This window comes from Phragmites australis, chromosome 20 (genome assembly GCF_958298935.1).
Source record: "Phragmites australis chromosome 20, lpPhrAust1.1, whole genome shotgun sequence".
In the NCBI taxonomy this organism is placed as follows: Eukaryota; Viridiplantae; Streptophyta; class Magnoliopsida; order Poales; family Poaceae; genus Phragmites; species Phragmites australis.
This window is the reverse complement of record NC_084940.1, coordinates 15717808-15740492: the sequence shown is the minus strand read 5'-3', so window position 1 is coordinate 15740492 and position 22685 is coordinate 15717808. Positions and strand designations below refer to the sequence as shown.

Sequence of the window (22685 nt, the reverse complement as noted above, 5' to 3'; positions counted from 1 at the left end):
CCAAGTTGACCCGGAAGTTTCGGGTGTCAGAACCTCCGGATTCTTTTCGAGCAGGGTTTTCGATTACTAAGTCTCGAGCTAACCCGAAAGTTCCGGATTAAAGTTCCAGATTAGTCCAAAAAGTGTTGTAACAACTAGTTTTTGAGGATTGGGTATAAATACCCCCTCACCCCCTCCTTTCATTTGCAACGAAGACAAAAGCATTTATAGCCATTAAATAGCACTCCCACTCACTTAGGCATTCAATCTTGCAAGATTTTGAGAGTTAGGTTGAGTGATTGAGTGCTAGCGAGCTCCATTCAAACCTTTGAGCACTCAAGTTTGTCGTCAAGCCGGTCGATTTCGCGTTCATTAAGCCTTGAGCTCCTAGACGGCTAAGTATCGCCCACCGAGCATCTAAGCTTGTGGAGTGCCGCGGGACATTTGTGAAGGTTCATCCTCGTCTCTGCAAACAAAGAGGACTTTGAGTAAGCCCAAACTCGATCTTCATGGTCGCTTAGTGAGGAATAGGGTTGAAAGAGATCCAGCTTTGTCTCCTTTGTTGTCTTTGTGTCCTTTGTTGCTCTAGTTGACTTTTGGGTGATTTGCCCCGATCTACGTATTTGTGAGTTTATGGCTGCAGGTGAAAGATGGAAAATACTATACACTTACTTTGGAACCTATGGTAACAACTAGATTTAACTAGAAGTACCTAGGCGTTGTTCGTTTTCGATTTCGTTTTGTTTAGTTAGAAAGTCCAGGTTGAACTTGGAACTTCTGGCACCCGAAAGTTCCAGACTGAACCCAAAAATTTTAGATTCTGTTAATCCACTATGAAGTTTTATTTTGTAGGAACGCCTATTCACTCATATCTAGAAGATATCTTGACCTTTCAATACAAAACTTCACCGCTTAGAGAATTAGAAGATGTCAACATCTGGGGAGAAGAGTCCGAAAAGCCTGAAAAGTCCTAAGGATGATACATCAGGCGACAACAAGAACAAGGGAGTTGAGATCAGTTTCAATTATGATAAATTAAATGCATCTCATTCTTACTATTTTATACCGTCCGGGCGTGCACTATACTATAGCCGCTCTTCTTCATGAATTTCTTGAACTTTCTTACAAAGAAGACAATTTGTTTATCATCAAAGCTCTTTTCTTCACTTGAGCTTGATTCTTCATTTTGCTTGATCTTGCTTGCCTTCAATGCAATATCTTTGGTCCTAGAGGTTGAGTTTTGCTTGACGAAGTTCTTACTTCATTGGTTTCCTCCTCCATAAGCTCATGAGCAGGAATTCTACCAAGCACGTCACTTGGTGTGAGTCTCTTGAAGTTTCTTCTTTCGCGGATGATAGTTACCAATGTGGGATTCCTCGATGTGAAAGCTCTCAATAATCTTCTCACCACCTTGTGGTCATCTAGTTCTTCACTTCTAAACCCTCTAATCTTGTTCTCTAGCACCATAATGTGGTCATACATTGCTTGAGAGGTTTCATCGTCTTTCATCATGAATCTTCCCAATTTCCCTACAAGCAACTCTATCTTTGATTCTCTTACACTTGTGGTGCCTTCATGTGTGACTTGAAGTGTGTCCCATATCATTTTGGTCTCTTCAATCCCATTCACCTTGTTTAACTCCTTATGGCTCAAAGCACCAAGTAATACGCTTGAGGCTTCAGCATTTCAGTGGAGATTTTGCTTTGTTCTGAGGTGAGTTCCATGTCTTCATCCGGCAACACAAAATCTGTGCAAACAATCTTCTAATACTTGAATGAAGAGATATTAGATGCAATTTTATTTTTTGCCTCTAAGCGGCATAATATGTGCCATCAAAGTACAAGAAAGACAAGTCCAAAATAAGACCATCTAAGAGGACTTGTTATGAGTGACGAGGTTGGGCACTTTATCACCGAATGTCCTAACAAAAAGAATAACAAGGATAAGGAAGAGAAGAAGAGCAAGTCTTACAAGAAGGACAAGTACAAGACCTACAAGAAGATCTATTAAGGTCAAGCTCACATCGGTGAGAAGTGGGACTTCAACTCCGACTCTGATGATGAAGAGGTCACCATCATCGCCATTTGTTCCTCTCCACCGATAAAGTCACTCTTTTGTGATATGAGCGACGACGACGATACTCCCAAGTGTCTCATGGCAAAAGGGTGCAAGGTAAAATCACTACCCAAGCTCGTAGATAGCGATAGCGATAGTGATAGTTGTTGTGAATCATTGCTAAAAGGTCTAAGTAAAAATGTCATGTCTAAAATAAAAAAACTAATGAAAACAATAGAGAGTCAAGAGGAGATTCTCGAGAAGCAAGAGGACTTGCTCATCCTTAAAAAGGAGAGAAATCTTGAAGTCGAGAAGATTCTTGCTAAAGAGAAGGGGAAAGTTGATGAGTTGACTAAGCAATTAAGTTTGGCCAATGAATCTATTGCTAGTCTAGAGGGTAGCAATATTACACTTTAAGAGAATTTTAATTATTTGGATGAAACTCATAAAACTCTTAAAGTGCAATTTGATGCCCTTAGGAATATTACCTCTTCCTCCAATAATGCAACATTACTCTCTATTGTGTCCACTAGTAAAGGTGCTCTCGTTGATATAATATTAACATAAATGCTTGAGCTACTAATGCTCAATCTTTGCAAGCATTACAAAAGGAAAATGAGAGGTTAAATGTCTTGGTCGAGTATGGGTGTATCAAGACATACAAATCTAAAGATGCCTTATACAAGACTATGGAGGTCAGGGGCAACAAGCAAAAGAGAGGGATTGGGTTTGATATGCATGCGAGCAAACCGAGTTAGCGTATTGTGGTGAATGGCAAGTAATGCCTAAAGTTTATCAAGGAAAGTGGGAAACCACATGCTCACACAACACAAGTCAAGCAACCCAAAGGACATACACCTTAAGCTACCTTTTATACTTCTTATGTTTTGAAGATAAACCATCGTGATAAAGTGGTTGTTCTATATGTTGGTACCCGCACAAAGGATCATATTATAAAAAGAAATATGTGGGTATCAAAAGTTCTTGTGACTAACGTGAGAGGACCTAAATAAATTTGGGTACTTAAAACAAAAGTCTAGTTTGTTTTGTAGGTATACTCCTCCAGTGGATCAAGTTGGGTACTTGATAGTGGATGCACCGATTACATGACCGGATAGAAGAGCATATTCTCATCATTTGAAGAAAATAGAGGACCACATGAAAATATCATTTTTGGTGATGATGGAAAATAAGAGATAATTGGTTTAGGTAAAATTGCTATCTCAAATGATCATTCTATCTCAAATGTATTGTTAGTCAAATTTCTTAGCTACAATTTATTTCCCGTGTTACAACTTTGTGAGATGGGCTACCATTGCTTATTTACTAATAAGGGTGTGACCATCTCTAGAAGGGATGACTCATCAATAGCTTTCATCGGTTACTTGAAGGACATGCTTTATCTTTTTAATTTTTCAATGATGAATTGAGGCATAAGACTTGTTTGATTGCTAACTCTAGCATGGGTTAGCTATGGCACCACCAACTAGCCCATGCTGGCATGATAAATTTGTCTAAAATTTTAAAGGGGGAGCATATCTTAGGACTAATAAATGTTTCTTTTGAGAAAGATAGAATTTTTAGTGCATGTCAAGCGGGAAAATAAATTGGAGCTCCTTACTCCGTCAAGAATGTGATGATAACCACAAGACCATTGAAACTTCTTCACATGAATCTATTTGGACCCATTGCCTATATAAGCATTGGCGGTAACAAAATATGGCTTAGTTATTGTTGATGATTTTTCTCATTTCACTTGGGTATTCTTTTTGCATGACAAGAGTAAAACACAAGCCATATTCAAGAAATTTGTGAGAAGAGCTCAAAATGAATTTGATATCAAGATAAAAAGGGTGAGAAACGACAATGAAAATGAGTTTAAAAATATTCAAATTGAAGACTTTCTTGATGAGGAAGACATCAAGCATGAATTCTCGACATCCTACTCCTCTCAACAAAATAGGGTCGTCGAGAGGAAGAATATGACTTTCATAGAGTCAGCAAGGATCATGCTTGATGAGTACAAGATTTCGAATTAATTTTGGGGGGAGACCAACAACACCGTGTGCCATGCCATCAATTAGTTGTATCTCCACAAGATCTTGAAGAAGACTGCATACGAGCTACTCACCGGTAACAAACCCAATGTATCTTACTTTAGAGTTTTTGGAAGTAAATGTTTTATACTAAATAAGAATGCTAAAAGTTCTACATTTGCACCAAAGGTTGATGAAGGTTTTATGCTTAGTTATGGATCAAATGCCTACGTCTACCGTATTTTCAACAAGACCACCGGTTATGTTGAAATCACGCATGATGTAACATTGATGAATCTAACGGCTCTCAAGTAGAGCAAGTTGATCTAAATGTTTTAGAGGATGAAAAAAAATTCCAAATGACGATCAAGAATATGAAAATTGGTGAAATCAAGCCTCATCAATCCCAAAAGTTGCATATGGACAAAAGTAATTAAGATCAACCCTCTTCATCAACTCAAGTGGAGCCACCTATATCAACTCAACATTAAGACCAAAGTCAAATCAAGCTTATGGTGACTCCAATGAATTCCTTGATGATGATGATGAAGTGGAAGATATTCAACCTCAATCCCAAGTGCCACATCCAAGAGTTCATCAAAGCATCCAAAGAGATCACCCGGTTGATAACATTCTTGGTGATATACATAAGGGGGTAACCACTCGTTTAAGAATTGCAAATTTTTGTGAATATTACTTTTTTGTTTCCTCTTTGGAACCTTTGAAGGTAGATGATGCACTTGGAGATCTGGATTGGGTGATGACCATGCAAGAAGAGCTCAATAACTTCAAGAGGAATGAAGTCTGGTCCTTGGTGGAAAGACCAATCAAAATATGATTGGCACCAAATGGGTCTTCCCCATAACAAGTAAGATGAAAACGGGATCATGACAAGAAATAAGGTATGGTTGGTTGCTCAAGGCTTTACACAAATAGAAGGTTAGGATTTTGGTGAGACTTATGCTCTTGTAGCTAGGTTTGAGTCAATTCGCATATTATTTGCCTATGCTACTCACCATGATTTCAAGCTATACCAAATGGATATGAAGAGTTCTTTTCTCAATAGACCAATCTCTGAATTGATGTATGTGGAGCAACCACTCTGGATTTGAAGATCCCAAGTTCCCTAACCACATGTATAAACTCCATAAAATGCTCTAGGGGCTTAAGCAAGCACCTAAAGTATGGTATGAATGTCTTAGGGACTTCCTCATCAAAAAGGTCTTTGAAATAGGTAAAGCTGATTATACTCTCTTCACTAAAAATATTGATAATGATTTATTTATTTGCCAAATATATGTCAATAACATTATATTTGATTCTACTAATAAATTTTTTTGTGAAGAGTTTTAGTAGGATTATGACGAAGAGGTTTGAGATATCAATGACGGGGGAGTTGAAGTTCTTCCTAGGATTTTAAATCAAACAACTCAAGGAAAAGGACATTCATATGTCAAACCAAGTACATCAAGAATATGCTAAAGAAATTTGATATGGAGAATGCCAAGCCTATCAAGACTCTCATGTAAGCAAATGGACATCTTGATCTCAATGAAGAAGACAATGTTGTGAATCAAAAGATATATCACTCCATGTTTGGATCGTACTTTACCTTTGTGCATCTAGGCCTGATATTATGCTTAGTGTGTGCATGTGTGAAAAATTTTAAGCCGCTCCAAAAGAGTGTCATCTAATGGCCGGTAAGAGAATTTTTAGATATTTGGTTCATACCTCTTACCTTGGATTATAATATCCTAAAGGTTCAACCTTTGACCGTTGTAAAGTGGATAGGAATAGTATCTTAGGGACTTACCAATTCTTGGGTAGGTCTTTGGTCTCTTAGTCCTTAAAGAAATAAAATTCAGTATCCCTATCCACTGCCGAAATCGAGTATATTCCCATGGTTCTTGTTGCGCTCAACTACTTTGGATGAGGCAAACCTTGAGAGACTATGGCTATAACATGACCAAAGTTCTACTTTTGTATGACAATGAAGGTGCCATAAAGATAGACAATAATCCCGTGCAATATTCAAGAACCAAACATATTGATATCTGGCACAATTTCTTGAGATACCACTCAACAAAAGAAGATATTGATATTCACCATGTGAGAACCAAAAAATAATTAGCCGATATCCTCACCAAGCCATTAGACAAGCAAATGTTTTGCGAGTTGAGAAGTGAGTTAAATATCCTAGATTCTTGCAACATGGCTTGATATGTTGAATACAATTAATTATCTTGGTCTAGTAGCTTTGATAGCTAGAAGTTTGTAAAAATATCTTTTTGGTGCTATTTTTAAAAAGATTTGATTTTTTGATCTTATGATCATATTTTTCTACTTGTGATCATTGTTATGTATTATTGTTTGTTGGCTGATCACAAGTGGTAAAAGTTTCTTATATGTCCAACTCACAAATCTCTCAAAAATTCGGATCGAATCTCAGCTCAAAATCTATTTCTATCATCTTCCAGAACCCGGAAGTTCCGGACTTTGGAAGCCACTGGCTCTCCAGCTATCTCTATCAAGTTGACAGAACCCAAAAGTTCCGGGTCCACCCAAAAGTTCTAGATTTTGTCAATCCACCCGAAAGTTCCGAGCTTCCCTCCAGGTGCCCTCTTGGCTTCCTTCTTTGTCTTAACCCGGATGTTCCAGGTTCCACCGGGAAGTTCCGGGTCCAGGGTTCTTTTACCTCTACCCGGGAGTTACCCCTTCATTTTCCTTCAACCTCTCTCACACCCCCTCGCCTCCTTTGGAGCTCTCCAGCGATTTCAAGGATTCACCATTGAAATTCTAAGTTTTCACCAAGTTGATCCCTCCCTTGGTTGAAATCTTCGACTTTCCCTCCGAATTGACTCCAGGTTCATCGGTTCATCCTCAAGGTATACCTAAACACCGATCTTCCTGATCTCTCAATGTCGTGCGTTAGAGTCAATTTTCTTTGGTATATTAGCTCCTTATCCATCATATAATCTTATCTCTTAAGGGTTTGCAACTCTGTTGGATCAATCTCTCTCGGCCCTAACTTCTTGCCCTAGGTTGGGCAACCTGGAAGTTCCAAGTTGTCCAACACCTGCTCTTTTGGATCATGTTATATCATTCCAAAATTCTTACTCAATCTTTTCCCTACCTCATCATATCATCCTTATGTATCCCAGGACAGTGTGAGATGGGGCGTGAGAGGTTTGTTGGTCTGTCTTACCAAAGAAGAACAAAGGCTCGACATGATCCCTTATTTGAAGCACCAAGCGATTCAGAAGGAAATGGCAATGGCAGTGGCAGTGATGGTGATAGTGAGCATGCATAGCATGGGGCCCACAAGGCCATTCGAAAAGTTCCACTGTCTTGGTCTAGCGGTATTCACATTGACGAGACGGCTCAAACTGTGAATGTGGGTCATGGTGGTACTTTTCCACCTAGAAGAGGAAAAGGTGTAGGTAGAGGAAAAGGAAAGACAGTAGCCTCTAGCTCTCGAGCTCAAGATGAAGAGATGGAAGAGGATATGGGGGAACAAGAAGAAAGGACTGTGTTGTCACCCTTTTCACAAACCTTACCATGAAGGTGTGCATCTTGGTTAGATACCCAGAAGAGTGGTCAATTACATGAACAAGTCCGGCAAATGCAAGAAGGAAAGATATGAATATCCTTTTGTGTATGAGAAGAATGCATCAGATCCTCGGTTTTGGAATGACTTCCAATCTGACTTCTATGAAACCGTAATCTTCCCAAAGAAGAAGCATGTCACTCTCATGCAGTGGATAGATTGGGATTATATGGCAAATAAGAATGATCCTTTCTTCAATGAAGTCATAGCCGCTTGTGAGTACAAGAGAGTCAAGAAAATCATGGGTTTCAAGTATGATTGGAGTATTAAGGTGATTGTACAGTTTTATGCTACTTTCCATTATGATCATGAAGAAAACCGAACCATGCATTGGATGATTGAAGGCAAAAGGTACAAAATCAAATAAAATACTTTTGGTCGCTTGTTTGGATTTGACATTCGTGACACTAGCAAGTCCAAGATTCATATTGAGTAAGAACTTTCCACCGATGAAATGGATTTCATGTATGATGATAATCTTGGTGAAGTGAAATATGGAACAACTAAAGGCATGGTGTCATTTTACAAATATCTAAATCTCTTGTTCCGCACCACTCTTACTCCAAAAAGTGGTGATTCTACTAATGTGCAATCAATCACAAGAAATTTGCTTGCAAGGATGTTAAATGAAGGTGATCCCTTTAGTGTGGTTGATTTCATTTAGGAAGAGATTCTCACCACACCTTACACCCTAAACAAGAGTAGTGCTTATGCTCCTTACATCATGTTCATGATTGAGAAAGTGACAAAGAAAGCATTCTTCAAGGAAGTAAAGCATGAACCTTTAAGGATTAGGTTGATGGACACCAAATCAACCACTATGCCATCTTCTCCTCCTAGAGCAGCACCTAGGCGTGCCTCTCCCTCTCATGGATCATCGTCTTTTATCAAGCCATTTTTCAAGTGTGTACATAATGCCATGAAAATCAAAGAGCACAAGGATCGCACCAACATGAGATTGAGAAAGCTAGAAAAGAGGCAAAAAGCAATTCATGGACATTTGAGGATTGAGCCTCCTTGCTCTTCGGTGGCTTCCGAGGAAGAAGTTAGTGAGCCTGAGGTTTTTGAGGACCCATGGGCTTGGTATGATGCTACTCAAACTACTGTCGGTGCCAGATCATCTCATGCTTAAGCAAATGTTGAGAAAGAATTAGAAGAAGAAGATGTTGGAGGTGTCGAGGACAGCTCCAATGCCAAGGACAATTATGAAGATGGAAATAGAGATGAGGACTATGAGGAGGACAATAATTGAGCTTTCTTTTTTAACTTCTCTTTCCTTTTCGGTGACTTGATGCCAAAGGGGGAGAGAACATATCTTTCTGCTGTTTGTTCTTTCTGCATGAACCTGAAAGTTTCGGAAGTTTCAGGTTCACCCGAAAGTTCTGGGTTCACCCAGAAGTTCCGGGTTCTGTGGCAGTTCCTGTTTTAGCTAAAATCTTTATCTTTTCTGATGTTGGACATGTAAGAATATTTATTGTAATGGTGTGATGAACTACGTGGTATGCTAGATATTGAACTTTAAATTTGTAAGAACTTATTTATGTTAGTGTGAGATATTTGTGATGATAAGCCATGTGATGTTTTGGTGTAATGTTGTTTCTATCTTCTTTGTGTGATATATCTTGACATATGCATCACGATTATATGTTCACTCACATTTGTTGCACCCACTAATGCTAAGACATAGGGGGAGCTATTGCAAAATCTTCTTAAATATGTGCATTCGATGTCAAAATATTTTAATCAATGCACATATTTAGGGGGAGGTCACCATACGCCTTAGGATTCAAATTCTTTATTTCAATTATCTTTTGTAAACTTTAATCATATTGTCATCAATCACCAAAAAGGGAGAAATTGAAAATGCATCTAGGTCACCTATGTGGGTTTTTGATAATTGATGATAAATGGTTAAGGGACTAACGAGTTTAATGAGGTGATGAACTGGTATTAGTCCTTTTGAAGAAGTTATATGACATTGGTATTACTAAAAAAGAAAAGAGAAGCGGCATGTGGTTAATCAATGGGCTTTAATTGATTTTATTTTTCAATTTGAGTATAGGTATGCCATACTATCAAGAGAAATGCATTTAGATTGATTTGAAGATATCTCAGTGCTCAAAGTACACTTTCAACCTAAAATATGAGAGACACAAAACACCTCACGAACACCGAAAAATTCTAAGTTACTTTGTGTACCCGGAAGTTCCGGGTAGCCGGAACCTTTGGGTGGGGCTTCGAGTAAGGTGTTCGTTTTGGTTCTTCAATCCAACCTGGAAGTTTTGGGTTGACCTGGAAGTTCTAAGTAGCCAGAACCTCTGGGTGAGGCTTCGTGTAGGGTGTTTGGTCAACCTGGAAGTTCCGGTTTAACCGGATGTTCCAGGTGCCAGAACCTCCATATTCTTTCTGAGCAGGGTCCTCGATTACTAAGTGTCAAGCTAACCCAGAAGTTCCAGGTTAATATAGAAAGTGTTGTGATGGCTAGTTTTTAAGAGTTGTGTATAAATACCCCCTCACCCCCTCCTTTGATTTGCTGCTTAGCAACCACGAAGACAAAATCATTCATATCCATTAAAATAGCACTTCCACTCTCTTAGGTATTGAATCTTGCAAGATTTTGAGAGTTGGATTGAGTGATTGAGTGCTAGCGAGCTCCATTCAAACCTTTGAGCGCTCGAGTTCATCGTAAAGTCAGTCGATTTCTTGTTCATTACTCTTGGAGCCTTGAGCTCCTAGATGGCTAGGCGTCGCCCGCCGAGCACCCAGGCTTGTGGAGTATCGCGTGACTTTTGTGAAGGTTCATCCTTGCCTCCACAAGGAAAGAGGACTTTGAGTAAGCCTAAGCTCGATCTTCGTGTTCGCTTGGTGAGGAATAGGGCTCTTTGTGAGCACCTCAATGGAGACGTAGGATTATTAGATTCGAACTTCGGGATACAAATTCTTATCTCCTTTATTGTCTCTGTGTTCTTTGTTGCTCTAGTTGACTTTTAGGCGATTTGCCCCGATGTACGTGTTTGTGAGTTTGTGGCTGCAGGTGAAAGGTGGAAAACACTATACTCTTACTTTGGAACCTATGGTAACAACTAGATTCAACTAGAAGTACATAGGCATTGTTTGTTTTCGATTTTATTCTGTTTAGTGAGAATGTCCGAGTTGAACTCGGAACTTCCGGTACCCAAAAGTTCTGAACTAAACCCGGAAGTTCTGGATTCTGTTAATTTTGTAGGAACACCTATTCACCAACCCTCTAGATGACATCTCAACCTTTCAAGATGCGCAGATGGCACCTTCCCCTAGCTCATCCACCTCAATCATTTTAGAAACCTTCAATCAGTTTGTATATGCAATCAATTAACAGAAGCTATCAACATTAAATATCCTTAATACACTATTATTTCATTCCATCTATATCCAAAATCAATTAATCTCCTTTCAAAATACTACCCAAATCAATTAATCTCCTTCCAAAATATCACCCAAATCAATTAATACCCTTCCAAAATATTGCCCCGATCAATAAGTAATGATAAATTTGGAAACCTCCTCTGAAATCTTTTTCGCATGTCACAATTCTCTCAACACCTCCTCACATATGCGCATATGCAGATCTCCCACTTCACTCCATCTGTACCACCTCCAGGAGGGCCACGATCATTCAATGCCGTCATTGCGCATCCACAGTTGTCCCATGCCGCAATCCTATGCTGACACCCACTTCCTTACCACGTTGCGAGGTGAGATATCCATTACGCCATTCGATTTATGATTTGCAAGATTGCTTGTGTTCCTGTGTACCATGCTATTTTCCCCTGTGTTTTGTTGGGTCCAACTTCCATGGACTCTCATGCACTATCTTGTTTATTGAAATGTCACAATGACAAGTCCATATGTCAAACATAATATATGTGAAAAAACTTTGTTATTTGCTATGTTATATTTAAGTGGGTCATGCATCAGACACTTTCATTTTTTTGTTACAATAGAAGATTGAAATTGAAGAATAATGATGAATCTATGAAAGAGAGTGAAAGATCCTAGATAGCACTTGGCACAAAATTTCGTTAGGAGTTGCTTGAACTTTTCAAGTATGGAATCATTTAGGGCATGTTTGTTTCTGATTATGGATTGTGGATTATGTTCCACAATCCAGATTGTGCAAACAAATGGCCAGATTGTGGAAGTAGATTCTCACAATCTAGGTCCGGGTTATGGCACAATCTACAATCCACTTTGGAGGAGCTTCTACAATCCAGAATCCAAAATTTAGATTCTCACAATCTAGGGGAAACAAACAGGCCCTTAGACTCGCATGATATGCACTTGACTTCTGACTATTGTGGAGTGGTTCTTCCGTGTAGGATTGTCTAAAAGTTGTTAAATATCACAGCTATGCTACGGATTTAATGCATGCGTGAACAACATACACAAGAGGAATCATATTTTAATTAATAAGTATTTTTTACTTTTTCATATTTTATATCCTTCATTGATTTTCTAAGGTATATGATTTTATTAAAAAATTGTTTTACCAGTAAATCGTGCTATAATTTTTTGTCCTAGTGACTGTAACATTCAATAGCAACCACACATGCGGAATCAATAAATACTGTAATGATAGTCAAAAAAATATTGATTTGATACATTACACAATCACGGTTACAAATTTTTTGGCTCCCATTATTGATTGCACATGTTTGTAACATGTGTGCGGTTGCTAGTAAGGTAAAAGTAGTGAAATAAAATCTCACTTGCCACAGATAAATTCTCACCAAGCATTTTAAATTCATAATATAATAAAATATCAAATTTTACTATCTATTTTAGAATTTGACATGAAATTCAATACTCAGACCATGAAAAGAATAGAGTGAAATGCACCTAAGGTCCTTAAACTTTCCTCGAGTTCTCACTTAGGTCCACAAACTTTGAAAGTGGGAATCTGTGTCCACGATCTTTTTAAGTATGTCAGCCTTTGTCCATACCCCTCCACCTAGGCTCCCAGTGCCAACTTGGCATTTCCAGTGTGTTTACATAGTCACATGAGCCGAATGCGAGATGGGGGTGGTTGGGGGTAAATAAGCACTCTGACCTCTGAGCTCTCCCCCTTTATAACTTGAGTTCTGATGGTTGGGAGATGAAGAGAAGGGTGAGCAAGGTGACGATGATTGGAGGCTGGCGAAGTCGATCAAAGACCATTTGGTTGTCGTAGAGGGGTGAGGAGTCGTAGGCGATTCCAACGGCCCATGGAGATCTCAACGACGGGCCAGCATGGCCCCGATTTTAAGCAAGGAAGGGGAACCACCACCGTTGTATGGCAAGTGCCCCTGTGCCCTTGTGGCCTAACTTATATAGTTCAGTATAAGACAAGCAGATTGTGCCATAAGGTTTTGTTGAAATCGAGTTGAAATTTAGGGTTGATTTCTTGATGTAGGGCCTGATTGTACTGAGTTCATGCTAGAGGTGCATCATGGTGGATGCGAAACTTGGTGTTATATGTGGGTTGAGGACATTGTGATGCTGCTAAATTATGGGTATGACAGAACAAGAATTCAAGCACATTGTCCATATGGTTGCCCTTGGAATTTATATGCTTCTCATGATAGTAGGCTGAAGTGTTTCTTGGTGAAGACCTATGCTGTAAAGCTTAATTATCAAAAGCAGTGTGTGCGCAAAAGGTGCACAACCAAGAGGCTTAGTGAGAAATATATTGACACCTTTGGAGTAGATGACAAGATGACACTCACTAATTTTTCTAGGACAGTTCAATTGGAGTGGAATCTGGCATCTTCAAGGACCTATCTTGCTAGAGCTAGGAGACTAGCAATGAAGACCATCTACGGAGATGAGGTTCAACAGTTCAATCTGCTATGGGACTATGGCCATGAGTTGAGGAGGTCCAATCCAGATATCTCTTTCTATTTGAACCGCAATGAGGGATGTTTCAGTACTCTGTATATGCCACTAGATGCCTACAAGAGGGGTTTTCTCACTGGATGTAGACCACTAATTTGCTTGCATGGATGCCACATCAAGACCAAGTTTGGTGGCCAGCTACTGTCTGCTGTGGGAAGTGGTCCAAACAACTGCATTTTTTCCAATTGTTATGGCTATGGTAGAGGTTAAATCACTAGTAACCTGGAAGTGGTTCTTGGAGACATTGAAGGATGGTTTGGGCATTGACAATACCTACCCATGGATCATCATGACAGACAAGCAAAAGGTAACACTTGATCTGTCATATACTGCATCATACCACATCTGTCTAATTATGTATTTTATAACTTGTGTCATTTGTTTTTGGACAGGGTCTAATTCCAGCTATGCAACAAGTCTTTCGAGACTCAGAGCATATATTTTGTATGAGGAACCTATACTCTTAACTTTCAAATTCACTTCAAAGGAGAGAACCTGAAGAATCAGCTATGGGCATGTACCAGATCAAGTTCTATAACTGATGGAATCATAACATGGAAGAGATGAAGCCACTCGACAATGATGCATATGAATAGTTGGAGAAGATGCCCCAAATATATGGGTTAGGGCTTTTTCCAGTGAATTCCCCAAATGTGCTAGAGAATTTCCCATGCTTAGTATATTGTAGAGGATTAAGGGCCAGCTAGTGACTAGGCACTACAACAAACAGAAAGAGGTGTCTAAAAAGTGGCAAGGACTCATCTGCCCTAAGATTAGGAAGAAGGTAGCAAACAAAGCTATATGGCCAACACTTGTTATGCCTTGCGAGCTAGTAATGGAATTTTTCAGGTTCAGGATAGAGATAGACAATATATTGTAGACATTAATGCTAAGCACCATGACTACAAGAGGTGGGGTATGAAAGGGCTACCATGTAGTCATGCAATATCATGTTTAAGACATGAAAGAATCCCACAAGAATCAGTTCTTCTTGATTGCTACTCCATTGAAGCATTCTCCAAAGCATATAGTTGTAACATTTGACAATGCACTGACAAGAGCAAAGAATATGTGAAGATCAGAAGTTCTAACACTAGTATATGAAAAGAGGATTAGTAAGCCATCAAAATCTAATTTTACCAATCTTTCGGTTTTACCAGTAGGGACCGGTAAAAAACCAAACCTGTGAAAAACCGGTCAAAAAATTTCAGCTAAATTTAAAAACATGACAAAAAAAACCGCCCACCTTACCCAGGTGGCCAGGCGCCCACACATCCTCAAAATTTCCCCATCTCAACTGGCGGCGGCGGCGGTGCTCCGGATGTCCGCCTGGTCGCGAACCTCCTCCATGGCTCCACGCGGGCGCACGACTCTCCCCGCCGAGCAAGCTTGCAGCCGAGTCCGACTCGTCACGAGATTGCCCGTTGCCTAGGCCGAGGTCTCCCTGCGGGCGCGTGACTCCTCAGTCCTCCCCGCCGAGCGCCGAGTCCGACGTCGCGAGGTCTCGAACAGGCTTGCCCTGGCTGAGGTCTCTAGCAGCGGAGCAGCTTCAAGAGGCAGTGTCAAGTGTGAACCTGTGAGGTGCTCCGGGCCTCCGGCGGACACGGCACAAGAAGCCCATCGGCCAGCTCTGCGCCATGGTGACAGGGGGAGGTGGGGACCGTCCTCCCGTGGGTGGCGGCTAGGATAATGGCCGCGCCTACGGTGATCACGAAGACAGGTGAATCAAAGAGACTTTTGTGGATATGCATTTGCACGTAGCTCAACATATGATAGCTTAGAGCCTTAGTCCTTAGATCACCGATGCAACAGAGAAGCACTGATTTACTGAAGCAACAGATTTGTATTTTGTTGTTATGCATTCACTGAAGCAACATATTTGTATTTGTTGATATGCATTCACTGATGCAAAATGTGCATTAATTCAGAGTTTGGATTCACTGATGCAAAGCAACATCAGAGACCTGTATAAGATACAAGAGATAGTCCATTAATTCAGAGTTCAGATTTGTATTTGACCATACTGGTGCATTTTTCTTCAAGAAAAACTATTGATGTGTCGTGTATCAGCACCAGATCTGCAGCTCCACATGCACATCATGGAACTATATGTGATCTTGTCCGTCCCTCACTGTGTTACAATCTTTTTCCTGATATATTCATATCCTAAATACATGCTAGCTTCTATCAATTGTCCTTTTTTCAGAGGAGAACAATGGACTTAATAAAAAAAAAAACAGAATAGTTCTGGACTTTTATTTCATTATCTTTTTAAAAGGTGTGTTTGTTGTATTTTGGTGCAAGGAAACAGATACTACTACAAGGACCAATTGAGAAAACATGGAGCCATGGTCAACCATAGGGTAATGGCTTCAAGTGCGGGTATTGTTCTTATTTCTTTGTTGTTATATACAATTTATGATATTGTCTTATTTCTTTATTTTTATATGCAATTTGTGGTGATTAATTGATTAGGGACAATTTCTAGCAAACTCATGCTAATTTTTTTTAATTCGTTTGAATTTGATTCCAATAAATCCGATATAGCACATGAATTTTGGGGGCTGTTTGAAACACATAATTTCAATAACAACTTAGCTGGGTAGAATATGTTGCTACTAGCAAGGTCTTATCATGTAAAATTTGTGAGATTTTTATACACCATAATTTTGCCATGTCCTTATGACAACACAAATCGTGGTTTTGTCTATTCTGTTTGCATGTCCTTCTGCATCATTTTGCCATGTGCTAGCTAGCAAAATGAGGGAGCCGAATGTACGCATTGGAACCTGCACATTGCAAAAATCCAATGCTACAATTCAGGGATAGAAGATGGATAGTACTGTAATGAGAAATTCATCTTATTTTTTATTATGTTACTCTTCAGACCATAATAATTCTGTCAGCATTCTTGCTGCAATTGTTATATATGCAGGATATAGACATTACAGAGGCCATCCTACCAGAACCCTTCAATCCAAAGCTAAAACAAACAAGCCTTGACTAATGGAGATTCTGCTGAGCCACCTCCACAGAATTCCACTAGAAAAGGATTTTCAAGTGCTTCCCACTTCCCGCAATCATTTCAAAACCTCATGTCCCAGAAAGTCATTACTGATGGAACTAACAAGACTCTGTTGCTATCTGCTCTAGCAGAACTGAGCTCTCTTAGTGCTCATGACACAGAAGGGCCAAACAGAAGCCCTAAAAAGCATTTGGATGTTCATTTTCAACAGGCATTTTGGTGTGATCAATAGAAGATCAAGAGAAAGATCATAGGGAGTATTGTGTACATGTATGTAAAGATTTATGGATCACAATTATAAAGATTTATGGATCATAGGTTCTGATTGACATGTTGTCTAGTCGATCCAAAATATCTTGAGATGTAACATTAGGAGACAATCCAATTTGAATGAACTTGTGTATCTCATTCCATATTATTGTTAGTGTTGTCATATTCACAGGTTTCACCTACTGATAGTTGCGCTTTGTCTGAATCTTCTTTCCAAAAACAAAAGATGTGACTGTTATGTTGGCTTTACTCCAAATTTGGCTTCAGTATAAAGGAAAAAATGCCAGTTGGATATCAATCTGGACTATACTTGTGGAGTGAATGAACAATTTCAATTTCAATGATTGTCTAAGGCTAAAATCTAATTTATTCATGAAACGTCTGTATTGTTAGTCATGAAAACAGTGCAAGTGAACAATTAAAATTTCAAGGTTGCATCAAAATTTATTGAAGAATGCCTACTCCTTAATTGTTACATGATTTGGTATTTCGTCAAAATGTAATTTTCTAGCAGTGGATTACGCTTTGGCATCTTGATCAACTCCAAGTAAAAGATTGTATATCCTCCTTGGATCAAAGGAGCAACCATGGTCGAAGAATCCCCATACGTATTGGCTGGAAAGTTTAATATTGTAATACTAGTACTAGTGCTTGCATCAAATGATCCTTGTATTAAACAAATACAAAATTATTCATAACAAAATAGATGCAAGTTAATAAGTGTTGTAAGACAATAACGGGTATAGTTGATGTTTGTCACAATCAATTGCTTTTGATCTTCTCCTCCTTGTATCTTATTTGTGGCATTCCTTTGATTTTATCCTACAATTTAGACATGTCAAACGAAGCAAAATTACTAGTTTTTCTCCTAAAATTATTACGATGGAAAATAATATTTTAAACAGGTTGCACTAGCTTTTTTCTTAGTAGCTTTTGTATTGCTCCCTTTTTTCTTTTCAAGTACATTCCTTATCTTTTAGTGTTTGGACCTTTTATCACCTGAGGAACGCTAATTGATACTTTACATGTCTTGTGGAGTGGTTGTCTTCCATGGCTCTTTTACTGCTGATATGAACTCAACTCAACGGAGTGAAGGCATGAATAATGTTTTCAAGAAAAAGTTTCGTAGAAAACTCTGTGGTTCAGAACTCCTAGTAGAATATGAGAAGTGTGCTACTAGTCTCCAAGAAAATGAGTAAGATGCAGTCTATAAGTCATGGCACACTATCCTGCTTACTTATATCCGATATTTACCTATGTTGAAGGCCGCAACTAAGTAATATATAAGGAGGCTTTATTCAGATTTTGAGGAGCAATTTAAAGAGCAATTTTCTTTCTCATGCAAGCTATTACAAACTGAGGGTACACTCATGACTTACAAGGTTATGCCTATGGAATTTCGAGATGAAGCAATTGTTGTATTTAACTCGGAGGATATGACCATAACATGTTCTTGCAGAAAGTATGAATCCATTGGTATGTATACACATTTTAAAACTATATTAGTTCACAATACATCTTGCTAAAAATTATTTTGCTTGACTTACAAGTTTATTGTTACATTCTTGCTCACAAAGCTTGCGGCCGCTCCACAAACTTCTCGAAGAGTCTCTCAAGACAAGAACACCGCCAAGCCATCTAGGTGGCGGCAAGCACCAAGAGTAACAAGTGTGGATCACTCACTGGATTCAACCCTAGGCTAATCACCTAGCTCGATACACACTAGGCCTAAACTAGCAGTAATCAAGTCATTAATCTTGTGATGATTGCCTTGGTCTTCAATGTACTTAACTTTGGTGGCAAGAACTCCTTAGCACTGGAATATTCGGTGAGTGCAATAGAAACTAGGCGTTTGTATCCACTGCCACATCATCGGATCATCTGATGGTCTTCAACCTTCATCACTGAAACATCCAATAAGTGTATCTCGCAAACTCCAAGCCAAGCAACCTTACTGTATAAACTTTCTGTTGAATCCTCCAGTGTGCTTATCAGAACATCCGATGAGTGTACTGTTCATCTTCCGATGAGAACAACGGATCATTTGATGAGTGTTGGCGTCTAGACTTCTTCACTTCATCCCTCTCTGGAAACTTGTTCCGGTATAACCTTCCGGTGCACATCGGAACTTCCGATGAACCTTTTGGTGTTCACATCGGATCATCCGATGAGTGTAATACAATAGGGACTTTGTCCAATTCAATCCAACTTTTTCTGGCTTTGATTGCTTTTCTTTCTTTATGTCTTGGGTCTTTCTCTAGTATATTAGGACTAGCTAAGAATAGTGTGCATTACTACTAGGTAACTAATCTAAAGACACTAGATCAAGTTACTAAATCGAAACATCTTTCTGCAGTACAACCAAATAAAACAAGCCAATTTGTACAAGTGATGCTCAAAACTATGATCACTTATCTAAACAAGGTCTTTATATCTTTATGTAGCTTTTATTTGAACTTGAATTGTAGCTCCTTTGAAGTGTTTGATATCCCAAGCACATCACATAGCATCCATGAGACTAAACCTTGCATACTCACAAACTAAGTTAGTCACATTGACTATGTTGATATTAATCGCTAAAACCCACTAACCCTATACAAGGGTCATTGATCTTTTAGAAGGGACAACAAGTTTTTTAGTGGTAACCATGGGATTTCGTTATGTTTTAATGGCACGTGGGGAATTCTCTCATCTTTTTGCTATTGTTGTAAAACAACCACACATCAAGGTTCAACACCAAGCATTAATTGCAACACGAGTTATGTGAACCACCAACTAGCAAATCTGTTATGAAAATCACACCTCTCAGCATTCAACATGGGAAATCAACATTTTACTTGATAAGTTTTTAAAAGGTTTTTTTCTTAGCAGCCTTTCTTAGACTTCATTGGGGCAATGGCTGCACCTCACTGGTGGTGGTAATGGTGTTGCTCAACTCTAGGAGCTTTGCATGCTAGTGGCAAACACAACGGAGGTTGGTAGGGGGGTTCATCCACCTTTCTCTCCCTCTTCTTCTTACCCTTCCTCCTCATCCTCTTCTTCCTCTCTCTCTTCTTCTCACTCTCCCTCATCTATGGCAAAAAAAAAAATTGTTGAGTAAGGGGGCTAGGGGGCTTTCATTGACTGCGAAATTGGGGGTTCAGAGGCTCCCAGCCCCTAGATCCATCCCTATTGCATGACATGCATGACTGAGATAACGCAGTGATCATTCTTGTAGGGGTGCACACAAGAAAGATTGGTGGATTCGACATGGGCGCAGTACGACATGATGACATTAGCAACACCATGAGAAAGAAGAGATGAACATGAAGAGGAATGACATTAAAGGGTGAAAAAGAGGCATTAGTGTAGAGATCAGTAATGTCCTAAGAGTGGGAGGGGGTGAATTATGACACTTAAAACTAATTGGCTTCAAAAACTTCACAAGATAAACCTATATAAATTTTTATCTAAATGTACTCTAGGTTCATCTAGTGTGTCTACTCTACCGTTCAAAGGTTTGTAACATATAGCCAATCCTAGCAAACTACTATATAAAGGTAAATATACAAGGATGGATTGCAAGAAGTAAATGAGGAAACATAAAGATGGTGGAGATAGCAAACTCGGAACAAGGGATTTTTATCCCATGGTATTGATGGCATAAACGTTACCCCTAGTCCACGTTAGAGCAACCACCTAGGCTATAGCTCCCAGACGGCACCGATCATGACCCTTGAGCCACCAAGGCCTCAAGTGGGTAGAACCACCAAGCCACCAAGGCAAGGCCTCACAATAAGCCTCTCTTCTAGTCATTTTCCACTATCTTCACTTTGGAGCTTAAGCCACCAAGGCAACGATCTTCATGTCCCCTTATAAGAGTCTTGCCACTGCTCCACACCAAGTCGGAGGGTCAATAAGCTTGAGCCATCAAGAGCCAAGGTATCGGTGAGTCACTAAGACTTCAAGGTGTCAGCGTACCACTTGGTACAAGCTATGATCACTTTTTGATCCCCTCTCTAGGCAGCAACACCTAGGCATAACTTTCTCTAAGCTGATTAGCACTATCACTCTCCAATAATGTGCTTAATTTCCTTGGATGATAACTTTAAATACTTTGGTGGCTTGAATGTTTTCTCAAGTGTATGTGAGCTTCTTTGAACTCCAGAACCTTCAAATGATCGAGTGGAGGGGTATTTATAACATCAACCCTACGGACTAGTCGTTACCCTAACAACTTAATTTTATTGTATACACTGGATGATCCGGTGTAAGCAGCATTGTACTCACCGGACCACCCAATGTGTATATCCTTAAAAAAAACTAGCCGTTGGAATCCCACTCAAACCCTATGTGAACAACGGATGTTCCGGCGTGTTCACCACCTCCATCGCCGGGCCATCCGGCATGTACACTGCTTCTGCAACCGAGCCACTTTCTTCTCTGCATAAAATACTCTGGTGTGTATATCATCAATGCGCCAGACTATCCGGCGTGTTGATATTCACTCTTCAACAATTGCAACATTCTCTGCAAGAAATACTCCAGCGTATTCAACTATCGCTGGACCATCCGGCGTGCTTCAGCTTTTCTCCCCCATTGTCAAAAACACTCCGGTGTGTACTAGCTTCATGCACCAGATCTTCCGGCGTGTACAGTTGCCATGAGCTAAAATGCTCCAGCATGTACAATCTCCTCTGCGTCGAACCTTCTGGCGTGTACACTTTCTCTAGGACTTCTCCAATTTGATCAATCTTCGTCCCAGCTTTATTGGCTTCTTTATGTATTGCATCTATGAGACCTATTAAGGCATATACTTGACAAACATATTAGTCCCACTGACTATATTGTCATTAATCACCAAAATCAAATGCATACCCTAAATATGGTCACTACAATCTCCCTAAGAGGATGTTTGCTATAATATCCTTTTTTTGGTGATTGATAACAACACAACCAAAGAAAATGGCAAATACATAGTACCAAAAGTAAATGACATAAATAATGAACAATACCCTACCACTTTGCTTGGATGCATGGTAAGAACAACAAACGATATCAATTGTGAGGAAACTATTATTTGTTCTTACATTTACTTTGTATTCACTTTGTCCCGGTTTTGTTGTGGCTCCCTCTTTCTCCATCGCTACTATCTCCCTTGACCTATGTAAGAGTTCTCCCCTTTGTCAACCTTGGTATCCTTAGGCATCTTGCTTCCTTGCTTGTTCTCTACTAGCCATGCCATCTTACACTTCCTTTGGTCATCAAAATTCTCCCCCTTTATCAACAATCTTCAAAAAGGACTACATATACATGTTGAACTCAAGGAAAAAACGTTAAATCACTCGAGAGAGAGCTTTATGAACAATGATCCAATGAAATGATACCAATTGAAGGGGTTTAAGTCAAGGATATGGTACCAATTAAAATAAAAACACATGGATCATAATTCATGAAACTCACATAATATTATATAAACTCTTCCTATATGTATGCATATATATGATAAGATAGAAACATATGCACAACTAGATAATTTGTCAAGATAAAAAGCTTAAACCATATTATGTATGGAGGTAGCTTAAATGAACAAATGAATTGATAGTGATATCAATTGACAAATAAGCATTCCATACATTCGAGGACTTGTAGATTACTCAATGAGACTACAAAAGATATCACTTGCGACATATGTTAGTCTCAAAATCACAATCCATAGGACATGCTCTCCTAAATGAGTGCATACAAGTGTTGAATACTTGTGAGAGATATGCACTTATCATTGATAACAATGGAAAATTTATCCTATAGATTGAACTCA

At 39.3% G+C, this 22685-nt stretch overlaps 1 long non-coding RNA gene across 1 annotated transcript; it reads left to right on the top strand.

Annotated features, from left to right (window-relative positions):
- Positions 1–15177: 15177 nt before the first annotated feature.
- On the top strand, positions 15178–16822 carry LOC133901576 (uncharacterized). Its single transcript, XR_009906733.1, has 3 exons — positions 15178–15310; positions 15902–15972; positions 16526–16822. It is a non-coding gene; the product is annotated as an uncharacterized LOC133901576 (long non-coding RNA).
- Positions 16823–22685: the final 5863 nt, after the last annotated feature.